Source organism: Manacus vitellinus, unplaced genomic scaffold (assembly GCF_001715985.3).
Source record: "Manacus vitellinus isolate BGI_N305 unplaced genomic scaffold, ASM171598v3 scaffold_14_pilon, whole genome shotgun sequence".
Lineage (NCBI taxonomy): Eukaryota > Metazoa > Chordata > Aves > Passeriformes > Pipridae > Manacus > Manacus vitellinus.
The window spans coordinates 9125048-9139846 of NW_021939063.1; the positions used below are offsets into that span (position 1 = coordinate 9125048).

General features: G+C 38.8%; 1 protein-coding gene across 6 annotated transcripts in view; it reads right to left on the bottom strand.

Annotated features, from left to right (window-relative positions):
• PXK (PX domain containing serine/threonine kinase like) overlaps positions 1-5268 on the bottom strand; it is a 24827-nt gene extending 19559 nt beyond the window's left edge. For 2 of the 6 annotated variants that reach the window (XM_018068414.2, XM_018068413.2), the window contains exons 1-2: positions 5178-5266; positions 4463-4510 (exon numbers count right to left, since the gene is read on the bottom strand). The gene's annotated coding sequence lies outside the window, so the exon portion shown is untranslated. Of the gene's footprint in view, positions 1-4462; positions 4511-5177 lie in introns of all 6 variants that reach the window. The other 4 variants (XM_018068417.2, XM_029958391.1, XM_018068415.2 and 1 more) reach the window with 2 other exon arrangements.
• Between the last annotated feature and the right edge of the window lie 9531 nt (positions 5269-14799).

Genomic DNA, 14799 nt, shown 5'->3' on the forward strand with positions numbered 1-14799 from the left:
AGAGGAAAAATTACTAGCCTTGCTCTCAAAATGCCTCAGGGATATAAACTGGCAACTCAGAAAGTAAAAGACTCACAGCAGCAAGCTAACTACTCGATAACTTGTGTATATACAAGCTTTTATATTTTTCCTAAGTACTGTTATCAGAGTCAGATGATAGCTCACATCCCACTGTGAAGAGATTAGTAAACGGAACAACACTGAAAATACAAGGAGACAAATTTTTGCTAGTGACTCATACATTTAAGATTACTACACAAAATTTTCAGATACTAAATGGCTACAATTTTCAGCCAGACCCTTCCCATGACATACCTCTGCCACAGTACAAAAACTATTCACACCTTACCATTTTCTCTGGATGAGATTTATGCTTTCTCATTTCATGAAGTGCAGATTAATAACTTTTCTTTGCCTCTATGACTTTGTAGGTAATTTAAAGCCCTTTCTGTCAGTACTTTAAATCTGTAATTTCAAATGTGGTGCATATTTTCCATTTTCTCTTCAGAATTTGCTACTGTACATTTTTTTTAAATTCTATACATTTTTCGACCCAGAAATAGCTGCAATCTACCAGTGGACATAGAGTAGTTGTTTTATGCTGACACTAGTGATCCAAAACTTCAGAAAAAAAATCAGAGAAATCCTTCAAAATAGGATGATGAAAAAACGTACAGAAATTCAAAGCCTTATGTAAGTCAGATCAAAGAGATCATCCTCTGTGTTTATATTCAATTACATCATGTGAATTGCCAGAATACATTTTTCATGTTGTTAACACATTGTTGTCTTTGCAGATCAAAGCACCTGCCTTGGGTAAGTTGAATCTCCACAGGAGTTATCTTTAAGAACTGTGTGTTGCAGGAATCAATTACACCAGATGCAATAACCTCATTTCTAAAGCAAATAGTTCACCAGGGAGAAGACAGGGACTTTTGGTGTTTGAACAACTTTCATTTTAACTAGTGGAAAGGGTAAAGGATTAGTTTGACAAACTGGAACAGAAGAAGCATTCCCTTTCCTTTTTACCTCATACATTTGAACACAGGAGTTGTTCCCTACTAAGTTTAGCACTTCTACTTCACCGTTTTCTGACTGCAGATTATGGACTGAAAAAGAACTACAACTATGTCTGGATTACAGAAGATGTTTATAAAACTCATCCTATTCACTGAGAATTTTTAATGCTCTTTTACACACAAGTGAAAAAAACATCCAGGAATAAACCCAAAAGCAACCATATACCACTCACAGTCAGTAATTCACCAAATTAGTTTTAACACCATAGGCAAATCGAATTCTCCTTTGTCAGACCACTCCAATTCAAAACCAAGTTTCTAAACAAAAACTAAATCCTTTTCTGGTACTACTCACTTAAAAAGCATGTCAAATGATAATCACCTTTACCTTCTTGACCTGACAGCTAGCTACCATCAGAGCGACACTGACTCTAGTTCAGATATTTTCAAACCACTATTATTTGTTTTAAAACTTAGACATCTGCTGTTTTTCAGCAGAAAGTAACATTCAGGCCCAGGTTTTTGTAGCAATCTGACAAAACACACAGCACAGCGAGATCGCTGTCTGTCCTAGAGGGACACCTCACTGAGGTCCTGACCTTGCCAAGACCTCACATGCTTTCAAACACCAGTAATATTTCTCTGTGGCCCCAGCTCACCACTGGAGCCAGGATGGGCTTCATCACGGAAGAACCTGGGAATTAACATTCTTATCTTCAAACCACAGCCTGCTCAGGAATGTCTGTTCAAAAGCTGCAATAAAATGCTTCACAAAAGCCAGATATCTTGCTGTGAATTCCAGTGCTTCCAGTACTTCACTTAACAAAACAGAATAGCAGTCAATGATCTCCACACATCTCTGTCAAATAGGGAAAAAGGAAGAAATGCAGGACAGACTGGAAGGAGCTTTTCAATCCAGTACAGCTGAGAGTTCAGGGAATCTGGCTTGAAACTTTCTGATACAAATCAGGGTCACAGGTATGCATTCCCAAGCCTAGACAGTTTGGAAATTCTTGATCCTTAGTATTATTATATAGGTAGCACCAGATTAACAGCAGAAAATTTGCATTCCAACTCAACTGCAGCTGTGTTCAAACACAAACACCAAAATCTACAAAGAGGTCAAGTATGCCATGAGAACTTGAAGAACTTGGGGCTTTACATCCAAAAGAAGCTCCAGCAGTTTTTCCAGCTGCATTTTAGTTTTGAAGGAAGAAGATTGGAGTTTGGTATCTTCCTATTGGTCCTTGTTTTATACTGTTTTTTGAAGGGTTGCTTTGTGTGGAGTTTGTTTGTTTACTTCTATTTCAATATACACAAGATGAGAGTTTAAAGAGTTTAAAAACAAGTCATGGGACCTGAATACTGTGACAGAATATTGTTGCTTAGAGTTCTGGATGGAAAGAACTGAGGAGCACTGCACTGTCTTAATGACTGTGAAAACTTCAGCTCCAGTATCACAAAGAGCAATTTATAAAAAATCCAAAACAGTGGGAGAAAAAAGCAATTTTACCATGATTTTCACCAGTTACTGTCTGCCCTGGCATTTGGAACCAGGCTGGAGAAGCAGTAGTGTTTGTCAAAAGCAGAGTTGTGCATCTCTCATAAACGCTTAAAACTCTATTCCTGCCCTTCTGCTGGGCACATAATGAAGAATAACACCTTTTAGGGTGGTTCTCTGCTTGAGTCAGAAAAAACTTCTCCAACTGAGACACAACTTTGCCTTTCCAGACTGTGGGAAGCAGACTCAGGAGTTTGAAAATCAAGGTGTGAGCAGTAGTTTTCATTGAAGGAGTCAAGTGCTAAAGATCACGGCCTGCTAATTTAGCCACGCTCTCATATCCTCCCATCCAAGTTAGACGTATGTTCTGATCATTGTTTGATGTTTTCCAGTCATCCAAGAAGCTGATGTTTTTGTCCTAGATCTTGGTCTCCCTCTTGTTTCAAATTCCCCCTTATCCCACTCTGCAAGTTGCAGTCAGATAATTTCCTGAACCCTCCCCTTTTATCATTCTCCTCTGTCTCAGATAAAAAGGCTTTTTCTTTATCATACATAACCTATTTACCTTCACTTTCTAGACCTTCCAACTAGGCCTAACCTTGCAGTACCTGTCATTTCTGAATTTTAAGATTTAAAGGCCCATTGCTTTCTCTACTAAAGGTGCCCCATTTGAAATGTAAATGAGAAGGCATAAAGCTTTTTCATGCCTTAATACATCCTATTCCCCAGGGTTAAGAGGAGCTTGTTATAGGTGGCTGCAAAAAGTGAACTCTTTCTTCTTTTTAAAACTTTCTCAAAATTCTTTCTCTGTGATCTTTATCAAAACTTGACTACGGTTAAGACCACAATGACCCCTAGGTACTCTGATGACTAGTACCATCTCATCTCCGTGTTCCCCTGGGTGTTTATCTAATTTTAAATCTTGGATGTCTCTGGAGCAGGAGACAACTCGGTATTGCATTTATTCAGCACATCACAGACAAGGTTTCTAGGTCATGATAAAAGTTCCTACATGCTACTGCACATTCAACAGAATAATTCAACAAGGCAACCAAGTTGCATCTGTTGAATTATGACTAATTTGTCCTCCCATCCACCTTCAGCAAAGGAACTGGTTACAGCTCACAATTCAATACTCTTACAGGGCTTTGCTCACCAAGGATCATCAAGTAGACAGTTGATTAAACTGGGGAGGTAAAGAGGAATTGGAAACAGCATTAAACTCTTGAATTCATGCAACATTTAACCGGGGAAAACATTTCAACCTCACAAAAATCTACCCTCAAACTGCATCATTCATTTTTTATCTTGTTTGCCTAGTACCATGGAAGTACCAAGTAACGAGTTTCAACCCTGTAGATGCTCATCAGTCCTGCTTTCCCCATTTTCCAAACACACTCACATACACCCTGCTTTTTCCCACACAAACTAAAAAGAAATAATTGTCCTAAAAAGCAGAAGAAAACACACAGTGAGTCCAGTGTTTGACCAAGGAACACTCCTCAGTGACACAGAAAACCATCACATGAGAAGCAGCATCTGGTAGTGCTTTTAGACGAATATAAATAATGGGACACATAGCACTTCAATGCTGAATTTATAAGGTTGGTATGTGCCTTGGCTTTCTCCAAATCAAAGAAGGAACAAATAAAAACACATAAAACCGGAACAAGTCACAGTACTGAAGGGAAAGATTCAGTATCTGCCAATTTCCTCCATTTCTATATAAATTGATCCTGTTGATGCTAAAATTCAATTTTGTAAGGGAAAATGTAGGAATGAAAAAGTACACATTCAAGTTATATTTGAAGTCACAGTTTCTCTTTACAGCTATGTGAATTTTTATTTTTTTCTTCACTGCAATATATAAAAATATCACAAGCCATTTTAAATATACCCTTCTAATGACACTTTATATTTATATATAAAGGGTGAAAGTTACCTGCAAGCTGTTATTAAGTAAGTCAAAGTCACTGTATCGCCTCACAATCTGCAAAAAAAAAGACAAAGTTCAGGAAACAAATTACTTTTTCCATTAGCATTTTACTCCTCAAAATCACATCAGAGAAAAGTAATTCCCATTTATAATCATCTTCTTCTTTTAACAATTCTTGTACAAAGGCATAACTGCTGGATTCATGTCACATTGCCAGAGAGCAAAGCAGTTTTTAATCACATCTCAATCAGACAGAAAATGCATTTCTAAACATTATCTTAAAACAGTTTTAAAAATATTTGTGAGCAAAGTTGTCTGCAAACAAGACATTTTTGCCATATTAGATGCGACAACTTTTCATAGTCATCTTCATTACTACTTCTTGGTTTTCTTGCTCATCAAGGCTGTATTTTTAGCCCTAAGGAAGGCAAAATAGCATTTGAGGTTTTAAAGTGATGGTTGTACCAACACATAGTACTAACACATGAGAGGCATTTTTCCTGGAATATTCAGAATAGTAGCAGACAACACGCCTTCTGTAGTTGGCAGCAATACTGGTTTTGTGTTAGTTTTTGACCAAAAGTATTCAAGCACTTCATGTTCTCAATTCCAAATGAACATTTCTCTTGCCAGCTCAAATCTGAAAAGCTAGGAAGAGACAATTTTCAAACTCTTCCTAAAAAGGCATCCTGGTTACATGAGCCACAGCTTAAGAAATTACCTGCCAACTGTTTTCTGCTGAAACTCCTCTCTGAACACGGATTATGTATTCCTAATAAAAGGAAAAAAATATTAGAAATGAGAACGAATAAGTTGAAGAAAGTTATTAAGTACTTCTCCAAATATGACCACTAACACCGAGAAACAGAAAATTCAGATCCTGCACCTAGGGGAAGGTCCAAGATTGGTTTGCTCACACCCATCTCTAGCAATTGTCTCACTCTGTTTCCCAGTGTGGAAGACAAGGAGAGGTCCAGGAGCTTGCACTTGAACAGTTTAATTTAGTTACAGAGAAAGACAGTAAAAGCATACTCAGCACACATCTCTACCAACAACAAGAAACCTCTCCTTACCTCACCTCCAATATCCAACAAGTACCCCCAGGAACTACTGCCACCACCATAACAGAGCAACATGCCAGTAAATAACCACAGAAGCCCAACCTCCAATTATTTTCGTACTGGAAAGGTTACCACAAAAGCTGTGGAATGTGCTTGGGTAACTAGAACATCTCAGTTTCTCATGATGGTAACTCTTCATTTATAATACAGGCTTAATGTTAAATATTTATATATTAACTATGCAGATACATCTAAATCTCAGTAAGGAACTTCTGAATTTTAAGAATTAATAATTCTTCCACCACAATTACATTCATAAATCACAATTTTTTTCAGTCTCTTTATTTCAAGCTCCACTGTACCTTTGTAGATCAATGCCTGGTCATAAATACAGCAATATCATTACTGGAGATTTATTCAATTATCTCAAATATAGATATGAAGTATTTTATACACCCAATCAGGTATACTTCAAGGCAGCCAGGACTTTGGTAAACAAAGTCATGTTCAGTTTGAAAACAGCTCTAAAAACACTTTTGACATTTCAAATATCATAAACAAGGCAAGTCCTTTTCCTAGAAATCCTATATTCTCCATTTTAGATATTGTTTCATTAGTAAGGAAATAAAATTATTTTGGGCTGACTGTAGTAATTGATACTTCTTTGCCGTTTGCTTACACAGAGCTCTATAAATGCTGTTCTTTTTAAAGTCTTATTACAGAGATTATCCCACAGCCACATAATTTACATTGAAAAACAGGCTTGGCTGGGGTGGCAGGACCCTGCACTGGGGCTCAAAGTGCCACTAAACCCCCCAGGCTTCCCCAGGGAATGAGCACAATCACACCACGCACCTGGAGCTACACATTCAAAGGGAGAATGAAAAATTCTGAGCCAAACACAAATTCACACCAGGGCTCACAGCATTCCCAAGCTGGAACACGCAAAAAGCTCCCTGCACTTGTGCCAAGCGACGCACGAGGACCCACCAGCCCCTGCCTGCAGCGCAGCAGCACATGATGCACCACTGTCAGCCAGCTCAGATGACTTCATTCACCCCGGGACAAACTTTAAAACATGTTTTATGTAAAGTGCTGAATAATTTTTCCATTTCAAATGCTATTTCGCTGAATTGCTCACATCAACAGGAGTCTTACACAAAAAGGACTGATCAGAGCATTATGCACATTTCCAGATATTAAAATTTATGCTGCGTTCCAAATTATTGTGAACAAACAATAAGGAAATAACAACAAATAAACAAAGGTATTTCCTGCACCTTGTGTTTAATGCCAATTTGTCCATTCCATAACAATAACTCTATCTGACATGCCTACCAACTAGATAATTCAATTAACTGAGCACTTGATTCATGAAGTATTATAAACTCAGGTTCACAGTTAAGAATCCCCTTCATGCACTTTTAAGTATCTTCTTTCAGGCACTATGAAGTGTCTTCTGGTTTTGGAATTTGCCTTCCAAACCCCACAAAATAATTCTCCTCTTTAAAATGAAATTAAATTAAAAACTGTTACACTGAAAAACATAAATGTACCATTGGAGCAAACAAACAAAGTGCGGCACATCAGAGAATCCCTCCACAGAATTAAATTCTCATTTAACATCTACCAAGTAATTAGTGTAAATCAAGAATTATGACTCTTCCAGACAAGAGGCAAAGGCAACACTTACCAGTTGGTATTACCTTATGTGTTCAACCTCACCTAATCCAGATTTTATTTTCTCAAGTTTCCTTCCAAAGCCCAGTGCTGCTGAGTCAAAAATGCTATGCATTTTCTAAAATTCACTTAAAATATCCTCTATTGTCAAAGCTGTCAAATATCTGTAGCAAGTTTGAACCACCTAGCCTTGAGAAGAAACAAAACTAGTAAGCATGAAAATCAAAGTGATTTATCACATTTCTTGTCCTAGCAGCTTAGATGGAAGTGACAGAAATTCAAGATGTCACAAACCAAAACACGTAACTCTTATACTAGAATTAGAGTGTCTATTTTCAGAAAATCAGCCTTTCATGCTCACTTCATATTCTCTTCTCTCACCCATTTGAAATCATAATTATGGTATCTTCCTGCAAAACAAGAAGCCCAAATCCTCATAAATAGTAACATAAATCCACAGAGCTGATTGTAATTCAACCAGTGTAATTATGTTTGGAAACTGTATGACAGAAATCAATTAAAGGGACACCTGGAAACCCATATTCACCACTAAAGTGGCCTTTCCTGTTTTGTGAGCATTTCTGCATTTTGGGAAGTAGGAAGAGGCTACTTCACACACAGACAAAAAACTGCAACAACTGCTTATTCATCAAGTCTCAAAGGAACGTTGGCAGTTCCTCTGAAAAACCACGTCAGTGATGATTCACCACGTGCAGTCATTCATCTTTTCTAGGATTTTGAAAGAAGCAGAGTTACTGCTCAATCCCTTGTAGCATTTACTCTTCCTCCAGTGATTATCATTTTCTATTGTACCCCAAGAAAGCGCTCCCAGGCAGGCAGAACACAAACTCATTAGACAACCATCAAAGCATCTTCTTGCACACACCACTCTGGTCGACACAGCAGTCAGCTCTTCTGGAGAGCCCAGAGATAAACAACTCAGGGCTCAGAGCCCATTCTCACAGGAAGATTATATAAAAAAAGACCATATTTGGGCCACAACTAATTTTCCCTACATATACTTGAGCATTTTCCCATCCTGTTCTGCCTTGATGCCCTAAAACACTGACTGTAATGAATAACTGTCCAACCTGTAAATCTAATGAAAAAGCCTAAACGCTCTTCTGGGTTTTGGGGTATTTTTCCCCCTAAGTTGATAAGGAGATTGAAAGTCAACGAATAGCTGTAGTAGAAAAAACAGGATAAGAAATACAATCCCATTCCCAGTGTCTGTCATGGCTACACATAATCAGCAGACCATAGTATCCTAAGTTTTAGTGAGAAGTTGATACTTCCTATTGCCTCTGCGTGGCAACAAGCTTGTTGTGGGATTATAATTAGCACCACTGATATATGCTTCCCAGAGGACCAGAGAAGAGCTTTCAACTCTTCAAGCCTAAATGCACAAAAGCCTTTATTACTCTGCCAAATTCTGTTTTGGTTAGGGAAAAAAAATCTGAATTACAACAATCTTCTTCTGACACTGCCTGATAGTGGGACTGAGACTGTGCCCATAGGAAACACATAAAAGCATAGGGAAAACAGAGAGGCACGGTCAGGATCATTTCTGTTTAGCTGCATCATCCAACCCAGGAAAACAGAATGGAAAAGGCTTCAGAAAGGGCTAGTAATTACCAGAGTTCACTCCTGCCAACAATTTTAGGAATCAGCGACCAGGCTCGGTGAGGTCTAGGTTAGTTACATTCATGCAGAAACTCCCATGGCATCTTTCACTCCTACATGAATAACTCAGAATCTTTCCTATGACTCAGTTTACCAAATAACTTCAAAGGAGCCCTAACAGCTGCTGGTTGGCAAAGAAAGGTCTCAGCTTTCACAGGAGAGACAACAGAGAGACAACAGAGAGACAACCTCCCACTACTGATTTTGCCTGCGGGCAGCAAGGTCACTGCCAGCAGCTACACAGGAGACACGAGACAGGCCACACAACCATTCCCAACACAACCTCCATGGATCCCTCCAGACCCCCCACATAGGTAAGGTTTGTACATCTGCTCCTCTTCGTACCAGTACTGCCAACCAGCTCCTGACACAACCTTGATATTCCAGCAGCAGTTCAAAATACATTTTTAAAGATGCCAAGGAAAGCAGTTTTACCTATGGGATCATTTCCTGGCTGCTCCAATTAGTCAAAAAAGAGGAAACTGGTGCCAGGAGGAGGAGGTTTGGAGCAGGGAAAGCTGTATGACCCCAGTTGCACACTGTTATTTTCTAAAATCTTCTTGCTATCACTACAGAGTTCTGGATAGAGTTTCTGAAAAGGAGTATTCTCCAAAAATCCACATGGATCAGTGATGACCACATTGCATTTCTCCAGTCCTTTGCCAGTAACAGTTTCACAATCACTGAGTGGGATTACCATTATCCTGAATTTACCGATTTTCATGCAGAGCCAACATTTAGGTGTTTTTTTCCCCCAAATTCACCAAGATTAGCCCCTGGTATTCCAGCACTTATTAAAACACTAGCATCAGCAGCTCAGCACTGCTCAGCAAAATTTTGTTAACATTCCTATGTGCAAATCATATAGCAAAGTATGTTCAAATGTTTAACAACTGCTGTTTACCACCATTCCTAGTTTTTGAAACAGGAAGCAAACAGGAAAGAAGGCTTTTGTAGAGACAAAATAGGAAAGAACTAATGGTGAATTTAGAGATTCTTAAAATAAAATGTAGAGTGTCACCAATATTGGGAAATACATTCTGTTTTGCCAAGAAACTAGTCTCTAAATTTCCAGCTCAGGACAGTCAGCCTGTTTTTCCACTGATTTCTGCTGTATGTCTGTTTAATCCAACAGGCTTGAAAAGCCAACCATTATAAAGATCCAGGTCACCTTCAGGTCACATCAACTAAAAGTTTGGAAGGGCTTTATTCTATAAGCATTAAAGAGAGGAAAGCCTAATTAAGCATGAATACAATCCCTGCTTAAGTAGGCTGGATTGGAACAATTTCTAGTAAGAAGCTCTTTTAAATGTTTATTTAGAAAATCTCCCATGTGAAAAGTAGCAACAAGACCAGGAAAGCTGCTCAGCCTCAGAGACCTCTCTGTTACAGGGCACAGTATTTATTTGCTATTGCACAACCTGCCATTAAGCCCATCTGAGGCAGAAGCAGCAGCAGGCCGGTGTTTCACATTTTAAACAATGCAGGTGTGTGTGTGTGTCCTGTTTGTACCATTCACACACTGTATCACTGCTCTAGTAATGAGTCAGTCATTCAGTAAGTGAAAGCTATGAAGTAGGACAACTGCAGGGAAAAAATAGGACACACATTTACATGTAATGAAACTTACTGAACAAGGAAACAACTGAAACATGAGAAATCACGGATTTTCAGTGCCCTGCATCACCATGGCCTTCACCAGAAAGGCAAAATACTGAGTATTTTTCAGGAAATACTCAGTAGCCAACAAAAATATTCTAATCAGGATTTACTAAAGTATGATATGGCAACTAATATTTTGACTGCAATCTTTGCAGGAGCTACAAATGCCATACTAATTCCCTGAGTTCAGTGGAGGAAACCATAAGGTTGGAATATCTAAAATTAGGTGTGATGAAAGAGCTACCTTTTGTGAGCTCAGGCTGGAGGGGAGAGGGGAGGTGGCCAAGGTTACTTACTAAGTCAGTGGAGGAACTGCATTTCTGTAACCTCAAACAAGTGAACTCTAATAGCTTCCTGTCTAAAGCCACGTCTAAAAGTAACTTCACGTTCGTTTTTGTTCAAAGTGAAGGCAACCTTGCAGAGATTGAATTCCTTATAAAGCAGATGCGCAAAGTCCTTTACAAGCTTTTAAACTAAATTCTACTCTTCTAGAAACATATGGCTCCATTTTTGTATTCGGAACAATATAGGAAAGATATAAATGCTTTTTCAACGTTTTTCTAATCTAAAAGCTGTGAGTGTCAACATTCATCACTGCTCAAGGAAAACTAAAAACTCTGAAAGTATGTTATGAGAGGGATTTATTTCAACTGTTCATTTCCAAATGCCTTTAAGACAACAATGTACTGCAGCAAAGCTGACTGTTTCACTACTTCAATTTCAAAACATGAAACACATGAAAAAGCAAAATCACTTCAGAAAAAAATTAAGGAATGTTCAGAAGTATATGTACAACTCAATAGTAGTTCTACTGCTGAAAAGTGCTCTAAGAGTTGTATGTGCACATGTGCAGTTCTTATTAAGGCATATGTCCAGATTATTGTGGAAGAAAATAGCATCCTATTTCGAGGCTTAGAAAGAAAGCCACTTCTAAATAGTGAACACACAGATGAAATACTGCAATATGAAGCAAGTTCAACAGCCAACATTTATTAAAGCTTTAGTGCTGAAATTGCCTCTGTTGTCAGAACACAACATTTGGCGTCAAGATGAGACACTTGCAAATGGCTTAATATATTGGATGTAATTCTGCTCCTATTGAAGTCAAGGAATGCAGTGGCTACAAAACAACTTCATTTTCTGCAAAACTGGTACACAGACCTGCCAAGGGACTGAGCCATGGCTATGGAAAGGTGCCCAACACAGTCCTGAAAGCTACAGTTTCTCTCTCTCTCTGATGCAGTGCTAGTGACTGAAGCATAAAGCAGGATACAAAATGAAGCTGACAGTGTTTGCTCGTGTAATTTCATATCTGTTATGTGGGTGCCACTAGAATGCACCTGTAATATGGGGGGGGTTTTGCTTTTAAAATAAAAAGGACTCCATAAACACTGCACTGTAATTGTATGTAAGTTCACATTCCAACAAAACTCAGACTGCTTGTAACACACTTAACTGGGGAAACAACTTTTGCAAACACGAAAAAGCATAATTTTCGTCTTCAATTATCATTGGAAATAAATACACAGAAAAAACCCTCAGTGGACAATTTCTTTATTGAAACACAAAAACATGGAGATTATGTCCCAGCTCAGATGTACTGACTCCAGTAAGAACTTCTGAGCTCTTCTGACTTGAACAAAACATGCTGAGCTTGTGAGCATATCAGAGAATTTTGCAGCTGATTCCCTAACAATCTAAAAGCCCCATTTACTAGGGGTTGACCTACTCTTACTAAGCAAAAAGTGCAAACCCTCAAAAGTACATTTTCAATACTAGCTTTGTCCCTTCTTAGGTTTCTGGAGAATTCAGGAAAGCACGTAGTAGTTTCAGGTTGTGTTTTCAGTTTTGTTTTTTTCAGTTTCACCTTCAGCCCCAGGAAACAGAAACTGAGCCTCTGCCAATTACAGCCCCTGATTCAATGCTATGAAGTTTACACTCACCCAGTCTGTTGTATTAAATTTAAATTAACAAAAACTGCTTAGAACAATAGGCAAGCAAACTATTCACTTGACACAAGCTTTGGTCTTCTGTGTGATATTTCACCATGTCTACAGAGCTTTTCCTGAAATTCTTTACCTCTTCCTTATTTGGTTTTTCAGAAGACTGTCTATTTTCAGCATCTACAGAAGTTTTACATAATTATTAGTTCAGTTAGTTCATAATTATTAGTGCTGTGTTAAAGTTACACCTAACCTTGGCCTAAGCTGTCTTCAAATGAGTGCTTTTATAATGTATGACCTACAGGAAAAAAATACAAATGCAAGTTTAAAACAACTCTCACAACACTAAACAGCATTATAAAATCTTAATACAAACTGCTGACAAAAGAACAGAAAATTTATTTATGGCTGCCTTTGTATTTCAGCTTTAGAACAAGTCTACCATGTGCAAAGCTAGTTCTCCAAACAGTAGTCTGGAATTAAGGATTGTACAGATGTACATCTTTTGAAGATACTGCATTGAGGTGGGATGAGAAACAAACCTAAAAAGCATTCAGTTAATGACAACCTACTTTCTTCTAACTATAATTTAACAAAGTAAAATGCAGTCTTTAACACCCCACGAAAGCACTTCAGCCCTTATTTCTTAGAGGGGCTTCATTTACACACTTCTTCAGATACAAGGGTTTATTTGTGTGGTTTATTATAAACTAGGAAAGTTCAAATCAGGGACAGCATCACCCACCAATAAACAAACTATTCAGACACTAGGGACATAAGATGTAGCATCCAAAATGACAAAATAGTCGATTTACATCAAATAAGAAACCAAGCCTCTGTTAATGGCTTCCTGTATTTTGTTATCCCACACTGGCTCTATATAAACCATCTGTGCTACACACACTTCAAGCCATCTTTCAACTATCAACAGGGCTTCTGCAGTAAAACAAACAATTACTAATAGATGTATCTTAGAGACAGATTTTAAATCAAAAAGCACAGTGCTCCAGCACTGGTATTAATGAAAGATCAGAACAAATCAATAGAGAATTTTCCCTGAACATCCGTTAGTAACAGAATACAGAGATGAAAGACGGGGGGAGCAACATTAGCTATCACACTCCCTCAGACAAGACAACACACACGGAGTCTGGATTGAAAAAGTACTCATTCTGAAAGAATTTTGTGACTTTTTCTTTTTTAACCAAAATCATGCAAGCCGAAGGAAAGAACACAAAAAGCTATTGTCATTTGCAGTAGCAAAAAAGTATAATAAGGCATGTTGGAAACAAGTTACCAATGAAACTTAATCTGCTCTGCCAACTGGGGGGTAATTAGGAGTTACACAACTTCTCATAGGACTTGGCACATGCACCCCTCAGCTATTGAAACAGGTAAAAAGTATCACGCTTGCCAGGAAATTTAAGAAGAGACGTTGCAACAACTGAGAGCCATAGCCTGCTAGATTCACAAGACCTTCTAGACCATTTCTCATAGGTAACTTCTGTTTAGAGAAGACTGGAACATTAGCAAATGAGAGTTCCTCACACAAAAAAAAAATTCCACTTCTTAAGTGCAGGTTATTTATAGGAAGAGTATTTAATAATGCAGTCTACAGGTAGTTCTACATCCTGTGGTGAACCTACAATTATTGTCATTCAGGTTAAGGGTATGCACCAGATGCAAGGAACCAGGAAGAGATCCACAATGCAGGGATCTGAGCTGTGTAAGGGGCAGAAGAAATACCCTCTGGCCATGTAAAGCACGCTTCCCACTAGTGTACCCACTCTGAGGTATCTCTGGCCTTCTTTCCAGCCCAGCATCCCTGCTCTCAGCCAAAGCAGGAACCACAAATGACAGCCAGCTCCCTCTCTCTGATTCACAGTACTGCTTGGTCATACCACAAGGAAACCTGGTTTTTAAAGTGGAAAATAACTGCAAACAGGACATTATGAAATTTGGATTATTACTGCATGCTCAAAGACAGTGCAGTTCTTAGGGAGACAGTGTGCATACGTCCCTGGCATCCCATAATTAACCTGTGACACCCAAGTGACAGCAGGGCTTGTTCTGCTGAGTGTCACTGCTCCCCACAACAAAGAAGCGGGGCTGGGGCTGCGGGGTCTCTGCAGCTTCACAGCCTCGGTGACACGGCAGGACCCGCAGGCAAATGCAGCCCGTTCATGTGTAACTTCATCGCAGATACTGAAATGAGGCAACGAGAGCCCATCTCCGCTCCAAGGGCTGCAACACCCTGAGAAAAGCAGGAATTACAGCCACTCACAGGGCCTCGCTCGGGGGGACACGAGACAGC